The sequence below is a fragment of the Equus przewalskii genome, chromosome 10, assembly GCF_037783145.1.
Source record: "Equus przewalskii isolate Varuska chromosome 10, EquPr2, whole genome shotgun sequence".
Lineage (NCBI taxonomy): Eukaryota > Metazoa > Chordata > Mammalia > Perissodactyla > Equidae > Equus > Equus przewalskii.
Window position 1 is genome coordinate 9,374,360 of NC_091840.1, and position 19,728 is coordinate 9,394,087.

The following is a 19,728-nucleotide window of genomic DNA, read 5'->3' on the forward strand; positions in this document are numbered from 1 at the left end:
ACATGAGAAGAAAAATCAAAACCAAATGGAACTCACCCAAAGGTCCAAGATGGTGGCTGAGTCAGCCCAGCTGCACCTATGGGACCATCTTGTCCCCAGGCCTTACCTTTTAAGCACGTAGTCTAGCTTCAGCTTAAAGGATTAATGTGAACTGGAAGGAAAGGTGTAACACAACCATTCTTTGCTCAAATGAGATCAGTTATCTTGACCTGATAAGAAATTTTTTTTAAGGTCTAACACTTGGGACCTTTCTTCTCCTGGCCTTGAGATATTAGCGTGTATGTTGAGCATTAACATTCTTGTGGGTCTCAGATGATATCAGGCTGTTATATAACTGGCATTATAAGATTGGAAAGGATATTAAAGATAACACTTAGGTCAAAGTCTTTATGAACGAGTTTGAGGGAGGTTAAATGACTTGTGCTTTGTCTATGCCTACATGCATTCACCAAAGATTATTATTACTAGTGCTCTTTTTGCTCTTGCTGCTGTCATTATTTTTCAGCACCTGCATACACTAAGCATTGTTCCGTACGCTGGGGAGTCATTAGTGGACAAAAGGGGGACAGTATTCTTGTTTTGTGAAGCTTACAGACTAGTTGGAGAAACTAACATGAAACAAGTGAAGAAACATGAAAATGGGACCTTTTCAGAAAATGATGCAGAAAACAGTGAAGGAGGTGATGGTACTTCAGATATGATGGCCAGGCAAAGCCTCTCTAAGCAGGTGACCTCAGAGATGAGCTCTCTGTGATGAGCCTAAGCCAGCCATGAGAAGCTCTGAGAGAAGAGTTTTCCAGGTAATGAGATGGCAAGTGCAAAGGCCCCAAGGCTCGAAAAATCTAGGTATTTTTTTCAGGCAGAGATAGACCAGGGTAGCTGAATTATAATGAGTAGAGGGAACAGGGAGAAGAACAGTATGAGATCTACTGCCTACCAGTAGCCGACTCACAGCTGTCTGTAGAGAAGGCCTACCTCTGTGTAGTCCTGGAACTAATGTGTCCTTTGTGAGACCACCGTTCTCCTGTGGTAAAACCACCAATATTGTCCTACAAACTCTCTCAGAGAGCAACCCCAAGAAGAAGGCTGATTGCTAACCCAAAAAACCATCCAAACTCCTTCCATCATGCATTACATTGCAGTTTACTATTAAAAGTCCAAGCCTACAGGCCCATCCACTGTCACTCAGACCTTGCCCTGGGTTGAATTGTGTTGTTTCCCACCGCCCCCAATATGGTGAAGTTCTAACCCTCAGCACCTCAGAATGTGACCTTATTTGGAAATAGTTTTTGCAAATGTAATCAAATTAAGATGACGTTGTTAGGGTGGGCACTAATCCAATGTGACTGGTGTCCTTGTTAAAAGGAGAAATTTGAACACAGAAAATGTCAAATCCTTCCACCATGCCCTATAACTCAGAGTCTCTCATTATCAAAATGTCCCAGATCCTTACCCTTTTCGACAAATATTCCCTTCGAACGCCCGCTGCAACAGAAAGCAGCCATCCCGCAAGGTCAAGGCTTCCCTGTCAGCCTTTCCAGCAGTGGGTCTTCTTTTTTCCCCATAGACACAGAGCCTAGAAGGGATTATGTATCTTACTTGCTCCGCACTGCATCCTCCAGACCATTTCTCCATCCTCTACCTTCTCCAATCCCAGCTCCTTTGACGCCTAGAGCATCAGACTATATGCCACTAACTACCCCCTCCTTTGGTGAGTTGGCCACTGCCACCCTCTGGTCTTCCCCTCATTTACAGAAGACTTTGTACCTGGCTCACTTTCACCACCAACAACAACTACATCTATCATAATCTTCAATTATTTCAATAATCAATCACATAGAGAGGACTTTCACTACTCAGGTCTCTCAGCTTCTTGGTCTCTTCTCTTCCAATGATCTCGTCCTCTATCTTTCCTCAACCACCGCCTCCCATGGCCACACCCAGCCATTCATTTTTAAGGATCCCATTCTCCAAACACCACCTGTTATCTTCCAGATAATTCCATCTACCATCCTGACCTCAGCAATTCTTTGACTCTACTGAGATCTTTAACCCACTGACTCTTCCATTTGGCACCCTTCCTTCAACCTTTCATTCCCTTCTTTCCATTGGTATAGTCACTGCCTTGCATAAACACTCAGCTTCCATCTCTCCCTCCAGACTATTGACCTGAAAATCTCCTAACCTGCTTCAACCCAGCTCTCCACCGACTCCAAGCCCGCACCCAAGTATTTGAATACAGCAGGAGGAAAACATAAAGCAGAGACAACCAGAGGCTGTCTGGTCACATGTTAATTTTTGACCACAAACCTCACTAGGGCCCTCATCACTGCCTGGCAATCATACTACATTCCCCGGGTCAATTCACAATCCCATTCTCCAAGGCCACTCTTTCATATCTCCTCGCTCCTTACATCCACCCACTCACTCTCAGTTGATGACCTCATCTTTTATTCACTGAGAAAACAGAAGCAGACAGAAGAGAACTTCCTCGTCCACCTACAAATGACTCACCCACCACCTCCTTCAGTACCCATATATTCCGCCTTCCCTGTGGACTGTAGCCTGCTCCCATCTGAGACTTACTCCATTGCTGAGGCACCAGACCCAATCCCGAATTGCCTACTTAAAGACTTTGCTCTACAATGATCTCTCCTTCCCTCAATAACATCTGTTCTCTCTAGCGTCTCATTCTCATCAGCCCATAAATGCACTGTAATCTCTCTCCTTCTACATGATCTCTCCCTTTCTTCACAGCTTCTTCTATATATCACTTCATTATTTCTTTTGTCGTATAACAAAACACCTTGAAATTGTTACCTATACTTCTGTCTCCACTTTTTTACCTTCACCATATGATCTCTTCTCAATCCTCTCCTACAAGCCTTCTGTCCCCTCTTCTCAGCCCTTGGTCAGATTTCAAGACCCATTCTCAATCCTCATCTGGAAATTATAACAGCATTTGGAATAGCAATCTTTCTTCACTTGGTTTTTAGATATACACTCCTATTCTCCTGCTACCTTAATGGATTCTCTTTTTCAATCTCATTTCCTTTGTCTCTCTTCTTTTTCCTTACCCTCTAAATATTCATTTGCTCCAGGATTTAGCTCTTGGCCCTGTTCTCTTCCGGGTCAATATGACCTAGCAGATGTCATCTAAGATCATGGCTTTAAATGCAACCTGTATGTTGATGACTCATGAATTTTTATCTTCACACCCAATCTCTCCCCTGAATTCTAGCCTTATATATCCAACTGCCTACCCGACATCTCCACCCTGACATCTAATAGATCTGTTAAATACAACATGTGCAAAACAGAAATCTTGATCATTCCCCCCCTAAAATATGTTCCTCCCACAGATGTCCCCACCTTAGTAAGTAGTGTCACCATTCTCCAGTTGTTCAGGTCCCAAGCGTAGGAGGCATCCTCGAACCCTTTCTCTCCCTCCTGTTGCACAGACAAATCCATCAACAGGTCTGTCTGCAGGACATGTTAATGGAAGGAACGGATCAATGCTATGAAGAAAAATAAAGCAGGGCGGGAGGATAGAATGTACCAGAACAGGGAGAAGAATGAAGGTATTATTTGTTAATCATGGTCCAGGATGGACTCTTTGAGAAAGTGACATTAAAGCAAAGACTTTACTGAAATATAGAAAGGCACAAGCTCCAGAAGGACCTAGAGAGTGAGCATTCCAGCAGAGGGAAGAGCAAGCATGAAGGTCATGAAGTGGTCAGGAATGTCACATCTGAGGAGGAATGGCAAGTTCAGAGTGCCTGAAGCAGACTGAAGGGTTATGACAGTAGACAGGCCAGATTATGAAGGACCTTGTCAGCCTGGGTGAACTTGACGTTTCATTGTATTCTAATTGTTACGAGACACTAACAGGTAGTTTTGAGCAGGACAGTATCATGATATGATTTATGGTTCACAGGTAATTCTGACTGTGTGGTGGAAGATGGATTGTAAGAGACCAAAAGAAGCAGCAATGGGTCCAGCTAGGAGCTTACTGCAATATTCTAGAGGAGGAGTCCGCAAACTTTTTCTAAAAGGGCTGTGCTATGGATGGAATGTTTGTGTCCCCCCAAATTCATACATTGAAACCCTAATCCCTAATGTGATGATATTTGGAGATGGTGCCTCTGGAAGGTGATTAGGTCATAAGGGTGGAGACTTCATGATGGGATTAGTGCCTTTACAAGAAGAGACAGGAGAGCTTTCTCTCTTTCTCTCAATCTCTCTCTCTCTTTGTCATATGGGAATACAATATGAACATGGTCACCTGTAAACCAAGAAGAGGGCCTTCACCGAGAACCCTCCTTTCCTGGTTTCTTGATCTTGGACTTCCAGCCTCCAGAACTGTGAGAAATATGTTTGCTGTTTAAGCCACCTAATCTACAACATTTTTGTAATAGCAGCTTGAACTAAGACAGACTAGGTAGTAAATATTTTAGGTTTCGCAGGCCATCCTGTCTCTGTCACAACTACTGAATTTTGCTCTTGCAGCGCTAATTCAGCCACAGACAATATGTAAATTAAGTGCCGTGTCTATGTTCCAACAACACTCGTTAACAGGTCCTGGGCTGGAGTTGGCTTGTGGGCCATAGTTTGCAGAATTCTGTTCTAAACCAAAAACGGTGATTGCCTGGCCCAGGCCTATCACATAGTCATTGTTTTAGAGGTAACTCTGAACAGTCTTGCTGCTAATGGATTATATGTGGGAGCTGAGGGCTGGCAGAATCCGACACCCTCTTGAGATCCACGTTTTAATCTTCCCATTTTATCACACTGCTTCTGCAGGCATTTCTCGTTTGTCATTCCTTGGAGGATACTAACGTTTATATTTCTACTAGGTGAACAGTTAAAATAAGGTTCCTACCAATGGAAAAATAAGTACTGAGTCCACTTATTGGGAAATAAGATGAACTCCACCCAGAGGGCCCTGATTTTCTGCTAAAATAAAATATTCTCCCCCAAAACAATCTTCTATCCCTATCATGCTCAGTATTTCACCGAAGGGTGGGAGGGGAGTGATGGTGGGCGTGGTCTTCTCAGGTGGGAGGAGTCTTTTATCACTAAAATTGTCTAGAATCTCCGGTGCAAGGTGCCAATACAAAGCAGATGGCGTGTTAACTGTTTTCTTGGTTGCTTTTAAATTCTGTACCTCAGTTCACCTTTTTATCGTCTGTGCCCGGTGGGCAGAGACCCTCACCGCCCCACACCCCCTCGGTACAGCATTGTCCTACCTGTCCCAAGGAGACAATGAGGCCCTTCGCTAACACCTTTGCATGTAAGCAGTGAGACACTGATACTTAGTCCTGATTCTTCATAAATTTTACGTGTGCTATTGAGAAAAACCTTCCATTAGGAAGGAAAAGGGGGAGAAGAGAGTGAAAAAAAAAACTTAGTCACTTAACGGAATTAGTTATGTGTCACTAAATATCTGAATATCTAGCATCTTCCCAAGGAGAGCAACCCATGGATACAGAGTATGAAAAACACTATCAAAAACAGGGACACTTCATATGCTGCTGAGCGTGAACTGAATGCACGAGGGAGAATCCAAGTGGGCAGCCTGTGTCCCCAGCAACTTTCCACTCTCCTTTTCCTGTTCTGTGCCTGTCCAGGTTGCCATCCCCTTGCTGGGAACACACTGTACTGGGTCTGGCTGCAGAGCATTCTCGGTGTAGTAATAAAGTGCACACTTATAATGTTGGGCTGAGTGACAAGAACAACATGAAATAACACTCTACCCACCCACTGAGAAAACCGAGTGTGTCACACTCCTCTGTGTCATGGTTTTAAAAATATCTCCACTGACGGTCCAAGTCTCAGGTTGGGTTTGAGGGGTGTTTAATGCCTGACTGTGCCAGGTGGAAAATGTTTTCATCAGACTCCCAAGGACCCGAGTGATGGACGTCTGCTGGCTTTGCGCGTGTGTGTGCATGAATGTGTGCTTAAGAAAAATGGGGGTAGATGGCTGTTTCTCTGCTCACTTTTTTCCCCTTTTTCTTTATTTTTTAATTACATGTTCCTGACAAAGAGGTGTGGTCCCTGGCACGGCACCGCAGACTCTCTTCCACCTCTAACCACACGGGGAGAAGAATACAGACGGCTTCTCAGCACTCACCGTGATTCTCAGCATCAGTGGAAACACAAACCCAGGGGCAGGCAAAGAGCTAAGGCTTCTGAGAAGAGGGGTTTAGGAGCCTATCGACTGTCTGGAGAGACGGATTGGCCCTTCCAAAGGGTTTATCTCTTGCTTTCCTCCTACCTTGCTTCCTTGCTTAAGAAGAGCACAGCCAAGCGCAAGGCCACTGGAATTTTGTCACAGAGTAGGGGGTTTCCAACAACAGGAGGAGCCTTTTAACCCCTTTGTGGTTTATTCTTGCGTACCTTGGAATCTCCAGCACTTACCAATTCTGGCAAGTTGTTTAATCTTTAAGCCTACGTTTCCTGATTTGTAAAAGAGGGTGAGGATAGTGCCTACATCTACAGGTTGTAGTGAAGAGTAGATGATGGGACTCAAGGCAAACGCTCAAGGATTGTCAGCTGTGTTTGTAGCTTCAGAGTTTTACTGGTTACAAACATGTGGAAATAAAGCCTCTCACTTGCTATCACAAAGGAAAAATGTATGAGACCCATGTGCACTGCTCCCCGCCTACACTCTGACCCATCTCTGTTCCCTTGGACATTGGCTCGCTCTGCTCCACTGACCTCCTGGAATTTTTTCGGACACATCAAGCATACGGGCATTTACCTTTGCTGTTTCTTCTGCCTAGAATATTTCACTCCTGAATATCCTCATGACTTGCTCCATCACTATTCTGATATTTGCTCAAATTTAATTTATTGGAGAGAGACTTTGCTCTCCAAACAATCTCAAATGGGACCCCCACTAACTCAGCCACTGTCTCTCTTTCCTCTGTTATTTGCCTTTTTACTACTACCTGCATGTTACGTATTTACTTATTAATATATTTATTACCTAGCTCCCCTGCTAAAATGTAAGATCCATGAAAGGAAGTGTTTTGTCTTTTGTTGTTGTTGTTGATTGCAGCATTTCTAATATCTAAAATGGTACCGAAATACAGTAAGCCTCTGCTAAATATCAATTAAATGAACGAACTAATAAAACTTATACAAAATTCCCATCTTACAGAGGGAGTCTTGTATGGTCACACTGCCAATAAGTTGCCAAGTCAAAACTCACCCCAGGATCTCCAGGCATCTTTCCAGTTTATCCCATCAATGAAGAAGAATGAAAACACTCAGGCAACCAAGACTGTTCTGAGCCTTGACCCGACCTTTGTAACTTTGGACGTGAGATAACTTTCAACTTAAATCCATGAAATTCACATTGGAATCATTGCAATCTTTCCTCTCCTGGGTATTCTCAGCCCATGTAATATTATATTTGACTGGAGATATTCCATGTATGTGTAGAGAAAACTTTAAGATTTATTTCTTTATTGACCAGATTCTTCTTGGGATCTATATACTTCTCAAGGGTCTCAAGACTTTTATAAAGTTCCCAGTAATTGGGCAGATTTGACCTTGCTCCTTCAGACTTCCTCAAGGTCACCTTGTCTGAAATAGATGGAGGCCTCTTCTCTACGATTAGGTCTTTGTACGATATGTTCCATGCTGGACGAAGAGATCTCTCCCATCCAGAGAGTGTAGTTTTCCTCAAATTGCATGTACAAATGTTCTTCCTGGCCTTTTAGGATTTCTGTATAATGGAGCAAATCACGCCAATTCATAAGTCTGGAAACTGCATCACAGTGAACCCTGACCTATGAAAGTTGTCAGCAAGATATTGAGGGACCAGGCAAGTGAATGAAGTCATCTGCTAAAAGTTCTGAAGATATATAAAATTATTCTCATACTGCTCTTTTGTTTCCACTCAGTGTGAGGACAGCTGAGGTGGCTAAGCGTGATTCCCCCTACTATCACCTACTGAAAAGTAAATTCCAAGGCCATCTTTGGAAAAGCCCAACAGGAAATTGGCTAAATGCTCACACGTCCACAAAGCAAACCACACTTTTACCATGGATAGCAGAGCTTAGCTCAACAACTAACCTAGCTTTGAAGGCACATAACGTGTCCCGTTCTCAGACGTCTCAGCTCAGGGTCAGGTACCACAGGAATATTTTATTTTATTATTTTTAGTCCAGAAGAAAAGCTTCCCTCTCTCTGCTTGGGGCCCACGTGTTCTCAGGACTTTCAGGACCTGGTGAATTGAAGACATGGTTTTGCCCACTGTTGTGTTCCATTTTGGACGCAGTAAGTCATTTTCTCTTTATATCTGAAACAGAAGCCTGATTGTTTTACATCTGGGCAATAGAACTTATGATCCTTCAGCAGCTTGGCTCTTTAAAAATGACCTCTGGGCATTTTCCTCTGCCATTTAAGTCATATGTAGTAGGAAACAAGTATAAACCTTCACTCCCTAGTTCATATCTTTTCCTATTGCTGAAAGGGTTCAGAGTGTGTTGAGTTCAAAAAGAATAAGCAGAAATTGCGACTCCGAAACCCAAAGGTTCCGGTAGGGAACTTACTCCACAGATTCTCTCCAGCCTCACCCACCTCCTGAGTGTCCCCAGCCTAGCTGCTCCACGGCGTCTTTGCTGAGACTCTCCAAAGAACCTCCCTCCAAAACGATGGTAGCCCAAGAGGCTGCCATCCGGTGACATCAGACCCATTGGCAGGAACCACAGTGGCACTTCAGACAATATGCCAGGAGTTCTAGGAGCCAGGCATGAGGTGGGTAGTCCAAATAACCATTCCCGCCCAAGCTGCCCTCTACTGGGACAACCCACCACTAATTAAAGGCCATCTGTTTAGAACATCCAGGCTATCCTGCCAGAAGCAGCCAGATGTCAGCACGTTACTCCAGTCCATGACCTCTCTTAGAATATTAACATGGATTATTTATGGGTGGGCTGGTGTGGTTACCCTATATGAGCCTCTTTCCTGGTGTATAGTTTAAGATACACACACACACACACACACACATACACATATTTATATATATAATATATAAACTTTATGACAATACTATTAATTTTGGGCCTTGCCAAGTTCCGGACCCATAGGCTCTGTAGTGGGGTTCTGGGCCTGGCTCAACAATAATAATTTTTAAAAACACTCCAATGTCTCATTTCTCATGTTTTTTCCATGGGCCGTACCAAAGCATAGATATGAATACTCTCTTCACGCGGATTCACTGGCATTTAGCTCTTGCCAACTGTCTGTGAACTACTCTCTCTCCTTCAATTAGGGAGGAGTGCCAAGTGAGTGCCTTTTTAAGACTTGGAAGAGAATTGGGTGTCATCATTCTTGATGATGTCCTCCTTGTTATTCTAAGTTGCGAGTTGAAATGTCTTCTATCCAAAGCAGATGCTGGGCCAATTAGTTGACCCCATGAGGGGAAGAAAATTGGACGACTACAGAATTAAGAACCATAAAAGCTGAATTCTAGTCCTGGCTCTACCATCTATGTGTCATGGGAACCTGGACAAGTTACCTGCTCTTTCCAGGTCTCAGACTGTTCTTTTCTATATCCCCCACACTATGCGTCTTACATATAATGAGTGCTGATAATTAACTCTGAAATGAATATACATTTTTAATAAAAATATTTAAATAGATTGAGCAATACCTATCCTTCATGCTGAATCTGCATTTTGTGAAATGTAAAATAAAAATGCTGAAGAGAGTTAACTCCGCATGGGTCTAAGGTACTGATATTATTAGCATTCAGCCTACCTACCTCAAAGGAATGTCGCAAGGAGAAAGTGAGATAACCTCAGCAATTCTGACTTGATACATTTAAAAGGACTGTGCCAGTCCAAAATGTCACATTTTTCATCTTTAAATTTTCCCTCTCATGTTTTCCCCATTCCAACTGAGCACCCCAAACTTTTTTTTTATAATATCTCACCCTTGCCACCCGATATCTAATTATTATTAGATTCTCTAGACTAATGGTTGTCAACTCAGGTAGTGCCACCTCCTAAAGGGTGATTTGCAAACGTCTGTGGGCATTTTCAGGTGTTACAATATGAGGACAGTGGAGACCCTAGTGGCGTTGAGCATATAGGAGTCAGTGAAGATGCTCATTCTGCAGCGTGTTGGCCAGCGCTTCACAGCAAAGAATTACCCTGAGTCCCATACCATCCTTAAAACATTTCATTCAACATTAATAAAACCTACTAATACTTATCTGAGCCTAGAAACTAATTTTGTCTCACACATTAATACAGTTCTTTATGGTTTAACATTCCATGAATATTCCAGAAACGCAACTTTCATGTAAATTTTTAAAAGATTATATTGCACATTATTCAAAAATTCCTCAAGAGGTGTTTGCCGTTTTGGAAAATCACATCAAGAATGGAAACATCACCACAGGACTTGATGAAACACATTTGTATGGGGGCTGCTACATAGGATGGTGTGGTGTGCACAGCCCTGTTTGTCTTAGTTGGCATTTGCAGCTGGTGCATTCACACATCTGGCTACTTCATCATGCTTGTAGTGGAATGGCATCTCAGTATTTATACACTACAACAGGCAGGATTGGCTTCATGGATGTGGACCCTGCTCTTGGTTGACTGCTCTGTTATCACTGTCTTGAAACTCTTAATAATTTTTATTAGGAGCCTGCATTTTCACTTTGTACTGGGGCATGCAAATTATAAAGCCATTCCTGAGAATAGGGGTTGACAAATATTTCCTGTAAAGAGCCTGATAGTAAATACTTTAGGTTTTGATGGCCAAGATGGCGTCAAGGATACTATGTAGGAACTTATACAAGCATTTAAAAAAACAGCCATTTAGAAATTTTTTTAAAATCACCATCATCTCATGGACCATATAAAAACAGGCGGAGGGCTGTATTTGGTAGTTTAATGAGCCAGGTACTAGAATATATGTTTTATTATAAAATAATCACCTCATTTCTTCTGTATATTACAGTTAGGGCATTCTACTTATTTTTCTGGAACTATGTTTGTAGATAGGTTATATTCTCGGTGAATGTCATCTCAAGATAGTAAAGGAGGCTTTCAAAATCTAAGTGACCAAAAGAGGGTATTAGGTCTGATAACATTGCTCTAGACCATTCCACGCTTGCTCTCTCTACCTCCATTTTCTTCTCGCTACAATTATTCTACATATTGCTGTCAGACTGATTTTCCTCAAAATGCAGCTTTGATCACGCCACGTCACTGCTCAGAAATCTTCTTTACCATCTTTTCTACTGGCTAACTTGTGGATATTTCAGATTTGGATAGAACACTAGCCCTAAGGTCTTCTTTTAGCCTTTATCTCCCGATTCTCTTTCATGTTGCTTCTTATCCACTATCCTTAAATGCATGTTTCCAAGGCCAGTGGTTCCAGGAAAGTGTTGCCCTGGAACTCTATGGCTCTCTAGATCTTTCTCATGATGGCCCTCACATTCTGTGCTTGCAGTTGCTTAATTTTCCCTATTACATTGGAAGCACCTTGGAAGCAGGGACTCATTAGGCCTCCAGAATCTTTAACAGTGCCTTACTGATAAGAAGTATTGAATAGGGGCCGGCCCTGTGGCGCAGGGGTTAAGTGCTCACGTTCTGCTTCTCGGTGGCCCAGGGTTCGCCGGTTCCGATCCCGGCTGCGGACATGGCTCCTCTTGGCACACCATGCAGTGGTAGGCGTGCCACATATAAAGTAGAGGAAGATGGGCATGATGTTAGCTCAGGGCCAGTCTTCCTCAGCAAAAAGAGGAGGACTGGCAGTAGTTAGCTCAGGGCTAATCTTCCTCAAAAAAAAAAAAGTATTAAATAAATATTTGTATGATTGGATTAAATTATAATACTTACTAATCCAGGATTTAAACCTTGAGATTGTTTGCCGGATAAAGCAGCTCCTCTCATAATTTCTCTTCCAAAATCCCTTCCCTGACATCTGGGGTAGCAGACACTGATGTTTGCTTTTTTTTTTTCTGAGGAAGATTCGCCCTGAGCTAACATCCGTGCCCATCTTCCTCTATTTTATATGTGGGACGCCTGCCACAGCATGGCTTGACAAGCAGTTCATGTGTCCGCACCCAGGATCCGAACCGGCGAAGCCCAGGCCACTGAAAGAGAATGTGTGAACTTAACCGCTGCACCACCGGGCCAGCCCCTGATGTTTGCATTTTTAGCATCCAGTTTGTCTTCTTTTCTAAAAATGAAACAGATATGCAGCCTGACTTTGTTGCTGTGTCCTCCCTACCTCCCTCTAGAGGACAGTCTGGATTAGTCTAAGTCAATCGGGACTAGAGGTGCCAGATAAAATACAGGATGCCCAGTTAAATTTTAATTTCTGATAAACAACAGATAATTTTTTAGTGTAAGTATGTCCTGACATACTCAAGTATAGTATGGCCTGACAACTCAAGTAGACCAAAAGGGAAAACTTATGTTTTATGTTTTGGAAACGGTTTTTTCTCTCTGGTGCTGAACCTGAGGAGGCAGCATGAAGCCACTTGCCGCCATCTTGGGGCCCACCATCCTAGGCTACATAGATGTGGAGTGTGGAAGAGCAAATAAATCTTTAAAAAGATCTGAGTCCTTGCTGATGTAATTCAGTCACACTCATACCTTGCCTGGGACTTGCCCTTTCTCTGTATTTCTAGCTAAAGAAATGAATAATATCCTCTTTGTTTAAGCCAGCTGAATCTGCGTTTTCTGTTACCTGTAGCAAACACGTGCTGATTAATTTGCTTTATTTTGGTTCTACAGCAAACAGATATCCCAAGATTCCAGCCTCTTATTACTAACAGTTACATCACAAGTTTAATTCTTACAAAACCCAGTGGACAGGGCTGTTTTCTGTGGCCACAAACTCCACACTTCGCTCCTGTTAGCTGCTCATAAATCGGAACCAGGCAAGGGACTCTGAGTACGGCAGTGGAAAATCTATTCACTAACACTGGACACACAAGTTAAAGTCCCACCGTGAGTTTCAGGATACGAAGTCCCGTTGCAACTTCCAATGCCCAGGCTGTTTTGAATCTTTAGCCAGCTACCTCTTTTTATTTTTCTCTTTACTCCGCTGATGTCTTTTTAGTAGAAAGCTGCTCTATTTGCCTACTCAGCTTCCATTCTTCCTTCTTCAAATAAAAATACTTTCATTTTCTTTTGGACAGTACTTCTTTTGGATTCTCAGTCTCTATGCTTGGGATGGTGCTGAAAAAATGGCACACTGCCTATCCCAGTCTAGTTAGCATATACGCTTCTTCAGAGCACAGTGATTGGTTCAAAGTTGGGCATTGTTATCATGGTAGTCTAATGAGAGTGGATTCTGGGATTTTTGCTGGAACTCTTGGGAAGAAGTTCTTACTCTATATGTGTTATTAAATTAATATATCTTGAGCTTCTAAGCACAAGCACAAAGAAGGAAGCCAGCACAAAACAGTGGAGGCAACAAATGGGAAGGTAGAATGATTGCTTTGGCTCTCACTTTGATACTTATTTCTGGCTTTAACTAAAGTTAACTTCATGATTGACCTCTGTGGAAGTGCTATGAGCCAGTAAGATCTTATGTTTGCTAACTGCCATTTCAGGAAGAGTTTGGTTGTAAGTGACACAAAGCTAATCAATGCATCACCTCTGTGGCTATGCTCATGGTTTAAGAGGATGTTCCTTCAGGGGCATGAATTATTATGAATTGAGCACTTCCTTGGCTAAGCTACTTACACACTTTATTTTACTCAATCCCTCCCGGAAATATTGTTCATTTGACCGAGGAAGAGTAAAGGCTCAGAGAGTTTGACTAGCTGAGGTCCCACAACTAGAAAGAAGCCTAGGCAGGATTTAAACTTACATTTTACTTCCAAGCCAGTTCTCATCACCATAGGTTTAGAGGGTGTCTGAATAGCTCCCTATAATAGTTAGCAAAGTCTTACATAGGACATACTGTGTGCCGGAATTGTTCTAAACACTTGACATATATACCCACTTAATTTTCACAACAACCTTATTAAGTAAGAATAATTATTCCCATTTCGTAGATGACAAAACAGAGACATTGAATAGTTAACTAAGTTTCCTGAGATCATACATCCAGTAAGCAGGTGAGCTGGTTTTTGAACCTGGATCATCTGACTACACAGTGCAAATTCTTAGATAACTCAATAAACTTCCTTTTCTGGATTCAGGAGATTAACAGCATTCCACAGCTGTTTCTTTAGGGATGAAAGACTTCATGGGATTAATCTGCCAAAGGGTGACAACCAGAGATCAGATTCTACCTTAAACAAAGGTAAATCTCTATAGTCTTTAAAGGTGAGTATCTCATAATCTCAGCCATGTGACTTTGAAATATTCTTAAAGAGATAAGAAAGAAATCAGGAGCTATATCTCGAAAAGAGATGACATTCACCTTACCTGGATATTTCTTCCTGGTTTTGTGCAACCAGACAATTTCTGAGAGAGGTGCTCTGAGGAGGAATAGCCCACTGGGGAGAAAGCAGAGAAGGAGAGAAGACATGCGCTATAACTTTGTAGAGGGTTCCCCTGAGTGGCATAGACGTTTAAGAATTGTTCTCGGGAAGAATTTCTGCAGGATTTCTCTTCCCCTGTTATGTTCTCCTGTTTGTTGTTGGTCTCAAGCATTACAAATGATATGTCTAAAGTTTAACATTTAATGAGTACTTGCCACGTACCAGGATGTTTTATCTATTTTTTTTTCTTTTGAGGAAGATTAGCCCTGAACTAACATCCACTAACTAACATGCCAATCCTCCTCTTTTTGCTGAGGAAGAATGGCCCTGAGCTAATATCTGTGCCCATCTTCCTCTACTTTATATATGGGACGCCTGCCAAAGCAAGGCTTGCTAAGCTGTGTGTAGGTCCGCACCCAAGATCCAAACCAGTGAACCCCAGGCCACCAAAGCGGAACGTGAGAACTTAACTGCTGTGCCACTGGGCAAGGCCCTGTTTTATGTATTTTTAGCCAGCCTATTCAACGGGGGTCATAGACCTAACTTGAGCAATCTTAGCAAATACAAAATTTCTTTGCCCATGTGGCACTTTGTATTAGCCAGGATAGGCTTTGTTATGTGGCATCACAAGCACGACATTTCGGTGGTTTGACACAGCAAATGTCAATTTCTTGCATTTTTAAAGTTTACCGTACAGGACAACTGTCTTCCATCAGGAGTTCAGCATTCCAGAGAGCGTCAATGTTGTAACACCTCCCTGTCAACCCATACGCTGTTTTCCCTATTATTGCCGCAGAGGAAGAGAACACGGAGAATCTCTTACCATGTAAAATCACACGAGGAACTTCTGCTCACAACTTACAGGCCAGAGCGAGTCACGTGGCCCTTCTTAATTCAAGGGCATACCAGAGGAGTATCATCCTTCATATACTCCAAAATAGAAGAGAAGAAAATAATAATACTGATGAATAATCTGATGGATGATACTGATGTCTGCTGTCTGCCAACTTCAAAAGGACCTGGAAGGATAAATTACATCTTCCCTTGACTTAAGATCAATGATGTGTTTGGACAATCAGAGGGCTGACACATGAGACATTTTAAAACCTCTCTTAGTAGTAGCCATTTAACATTAAAAAAAAGTAATTTACTGAGGTTAAATTCATATAACATAAAATCACCATTTTAAAGTGGCATTTATTACATTCACAACGTTGTGCAACCTTCACCTTTATCTAGTTCCAAAATCTTTTTATAACTTCTAAATAAAATCCATTAAATAGCCATTCCTCATTCCCCCCTTCCCTCAGGCCTTGGTAACCATCAATCTGTGTTCTGTTGCTATGGATTTATCTATTCTGGATGTTTAATATATATAGAATCATACAATATGTGACGTTTTGTGTCTGGCTTCTTTCACTTAGCGTGTTTTTTGTTTCGTTTTGTTTTTGCTGAGGAAGATTTGCCCTGAGCTAACATCTGTGCCAATCTTCCTCTATTTTGTATGTGGGTTACCACCACAGCACAGCTGCCAATGAGTGGTGTAGGTCTGCATCCAGGAACTGAACCTGGGCTACTGAAGCAGAACATGCTGAAATTAACCACTAGGCCACTGGGCTGGCCCTCACTTACCATGTTTTGGAGGTTCATCCATGTTGTAGAATGTATCAGTACTTTATTCTTTTTTGTGACTGAATAATCTTCCATTGTAAGTATATACCACAATTTGTTTATCCATTCATTCACTCTTTCTACCTTTTACTATTGTGAATAGTGCTGCTATGATCATGTATGTACACGTACTTGTTTGAGTTCCTGTTTTCAGTTCTTTTGGGTATACACCTCAGAGTGGAACTTTGGGGTCATGTAGTAATTCTATGTTTGACTTTTTAGGAACCACTAAGCTGTTTTCCACAGTGGCTGAACTATTTTACATTCCCTTCAGCAGTGGATAAGCGTTTCACTTTCTCCACATTCTTGCCGACACTTGTTACTATCTTTTAATTATAGCCTATCTTAGTGGGTGTGAAGTGATATAGCATTGTGGTTGTGATTGCATTTCCCTAGTGACAAATGATGTTGAGCATTTTTCCATTTGCTTGGTGGCCATTTTTATATCTTCTTTGGAAATGTTTATTGAAGTCTTTTGCCCAATTTTAAACTGGGTTGTTTACCATTTTGTTGTTGAGTTTTAAGATTTCTTTGTACATTCTAGATACTTAACTCATCAGATATTTGATTTGCAAATATTTTCTACCGTTCTATAAGTTACCTTTTCACTTTCTTGATAATGTCCTTTGATGCATAAAAGTTTTTAATGTGATGAAATCCAGTTTGTCCAGTTTTCTTCTGTTGCTCATGTTTTTAGTGTCATGTCTAAGAATCCAGTGCCAAGTCCGGGGTCACAAAGATTTAACTCTATGTTTTCTTCTTAGAGTTTTATGGTTTTAATTCTTATACAGTCATTCACCACACAATGATGTTTTGGTAAACCACAGAACACATACACAATGGCAGTCCCATAACATTAGTCCCGTATAGTCTATGCATATAGTGGGCTACACCATCTAGGTTTGTATAAGTACACTCTATTATGGTCGTGCAATGACAAAATTGCCTAACTATGCATTTTTCAGAAAATATCTCTGTCATTAATTTTGAGTTAAGTTTTATATATGGCATGAGGTATGGGTCCAACTCCACTTTTTTGCGTATGGTTATCCAGTTGTCCCAGCACCGTTTGTTGACGAGACTATTCTTTCCTCATTGAGTGGTCTTGGCACCCTTGTCAAGAAGCAATTGGCCACAAACGTATGGTGTCAGTAGCCATTTTTAATATATAACAAACTTTACAATTATAAAAACTATTTTTCAATCACACGTATTTCTCAGGCTTCATTTTAAAGATATTTTCTCTTTCCTGCAGTCTTCAGAGAAAATGGAGGAAAATTGGCCCTATAAACATATAAACTACAACAAATATGACTACCTGAATTGACATTCAGCCAGTATTTGTGGGCACCTTAGTAAGTGAAAGGTGATGTATTTGATTCTGTGGGATAAAATATGAATATTCTATAGTTCCTGCCACACAGGAAGGAGTGCTGCAACCGAGTGGAGAAGGGAAGCATGTATACAAATAACTGCGCCCAACTTTTAAAAAGTGACACAGAAGCACCAAGAAAAGAATGATTCATTTGACTGTGGGTGTTGGGGAAGACATCATGAGGAGGAGAGTGGGTAGCATGAGGCACTTTGAGTAATATTAAGGAAAACTTTTTCTGATGATAATGTTTTAAAATTCTAAGGCTGGTCATGTTAACTTTGACCTTAGATCTCACTAAAATGGCCAAGATATTAAACATTGCAATGGTTGTATCCAGATTACAGTTATTTCATTGGCATATGAGGAGTTAAGCCTTTCAAAGTTTTCTCCTAATTTGTATATTTTAGAAAAAAAATGTTTCAATACAAAAACACACAAAAATATTTTTAATAGTATGTCTGGCTTGATATTTGTGGGATGGGAGTGAGGAAATAAAACTCTTACATGTACTATGAATCTAGGTGACTTCCAGGTGACTCGGAGATGTAGATTTGCTTACATGTGATTAACTGGGGAGAGTTCTTGAGTATATAATCATAAAGGAGTGAGGAAAGTGAGGATTGGGCAGAGAGAAAATGAATGGCAATGTAGTTACAACAGAGACATCAGCTGATCCCATGGGGAGCTCTGGAGCTGGATGACCCCTCAAAGATGTCCTGAATTGAGGTAAGGATACTGGATCTTTGTCTACCACATATATCAGACATTGGTTGTGGGCTGCTCTTGGAAAGGGTGCATAACCTTGGACAAGGTGATGCCTTCAGGCTGAAGGCAATTCCTGGAGACAGATGGGGCTGTTTGCTGTCAGCAGAAAATACTTCCTACACCTGGGCAAAGAATTTCGTCGGTCTCAAAGGTGGAATCTGGACTGTGCATTACAGCATCCACTATAGAAGGTAAGGCTGGTATCACCATGGTTACCATTTTCAGAGGAGGAGAATGAGACTCCATAGTTTAATACCCCATCTGAAGTCCCACGGCTATGTATGACACAGTTACTACCCAAACCCAGGTCTTCTGATTCCAAGCCAGGTTGCCTTTAAGCAACATTACTGTCTCTCAAAATGTGCAGTACAATTTAATCTCAAAAAATATTTAAAGCCAGTTGAACTTCAATCAGTTAGATTTCACAACTCTTACCTGGGAATCCCCATTTTCCTTCCAAAACATCAAATTCAGTTCTCAACTTGCCTGTGTCGAGAAATTCTTCTGAACCTCCAGTCCTAAAAGTGAGGTGGTTTTCTTTCACACACAAACACGCGCATTTATGCGAACTTTAAAAGAAGCTTTCATATAGAGTGAAAGCAGAATATTATTGGAATTATTATTAGATTAATGAAATAACACAGTATCCAGACATCTATGCTATTTTCAGACTAGAATCTATGCTGTGCTATTTTCAGGAATAACACAGCATCCAGGCATCTCTGCTATTTTCAGACTGTAGTATAGGAAAAAATACGTATTATCAAAGAAGAATATGTGTGAAGATTAGGAGAGGGAGATGCACGAAGTGGTCAAAATGTCAGCTTGAGGCAAAAAATTGACTTGAAAGCCAGAGAGAAGAAGGCATTTCTGGGCAATGTTCTCTTTCTTTCCAACACAGTGCCCTGAGAACCAAAAAATCAGGTGAGTCTCTGCCTCCCAAGGCCTGCAAGCCAGTTACTAGCTACTTGAGTTCTAGTCCCTAAGAATCCGTCGTGTTGGAATTCAGAAGACAATCACGTTGTAACGGCCGTCAACATGGAAGCTCATTGGAAGGAAGTAGGGTTTAGTGCTTAAGCATGAGGATTCACGAAGAGTTTGGATCTTCACTTACCACTTCCTGGCTGTATGACTGGGATAAGGATCTTAATCACTTAAGAACTAAAAATATTCCTTATCTAGAAATGGTATAATCCTAACAACAATTTCATAGGGATGTCGTGGTATGAAATTGAGATAATATGTATGAATCTCCTAGTACTGAGCCCTTACTGAATGACTGATTTAGTACTCTGTTAGCTCTTATTTTATGTATGTTTTATTTCTAAGTGTTTATGTGTGTGTGTATTGGACCCAAAAAGACTGGAATATGTTATACTAGTATTATAGAGCAGCATGATCAATAGAACTTTCTGTGATGGTGAAAATGTTCTTTGTCTGT

General features: G+C 41.4%; 1 long non-coding RNA gene across 2 annotated transcripts; it reads right to left on the reverse strand.

The window, feature by feature from the left end:
- Positions 1-7,444: 7,444 nt before the first annotated feature.
- Positions 7,445-19,292, reverse strand: LOC139073850 (uncharacterized). 2 transcript variants are annotated; one of them, XR_011522932.1, is made up of 4 exons: positions 18,723-19,292; positions 15,300-15,495; positions 14,421-14,491; positions 7,445-7,735 (listed from the first exon to the last, which is right to left on the reverse strand). It is a non-coding gene; the product is annotated as an uncharacterized lncRNA (long non-coding RNA). The 2 variants fall into 2 exon arrangements; XR_011522933.1 differs by lacking the exon at positions 7,445-7,735 and adding an exon at positions 12,741-14,249.
- Between the last annotated feature and the right edge of the window lie 436 nt (positions 19,293-19,728).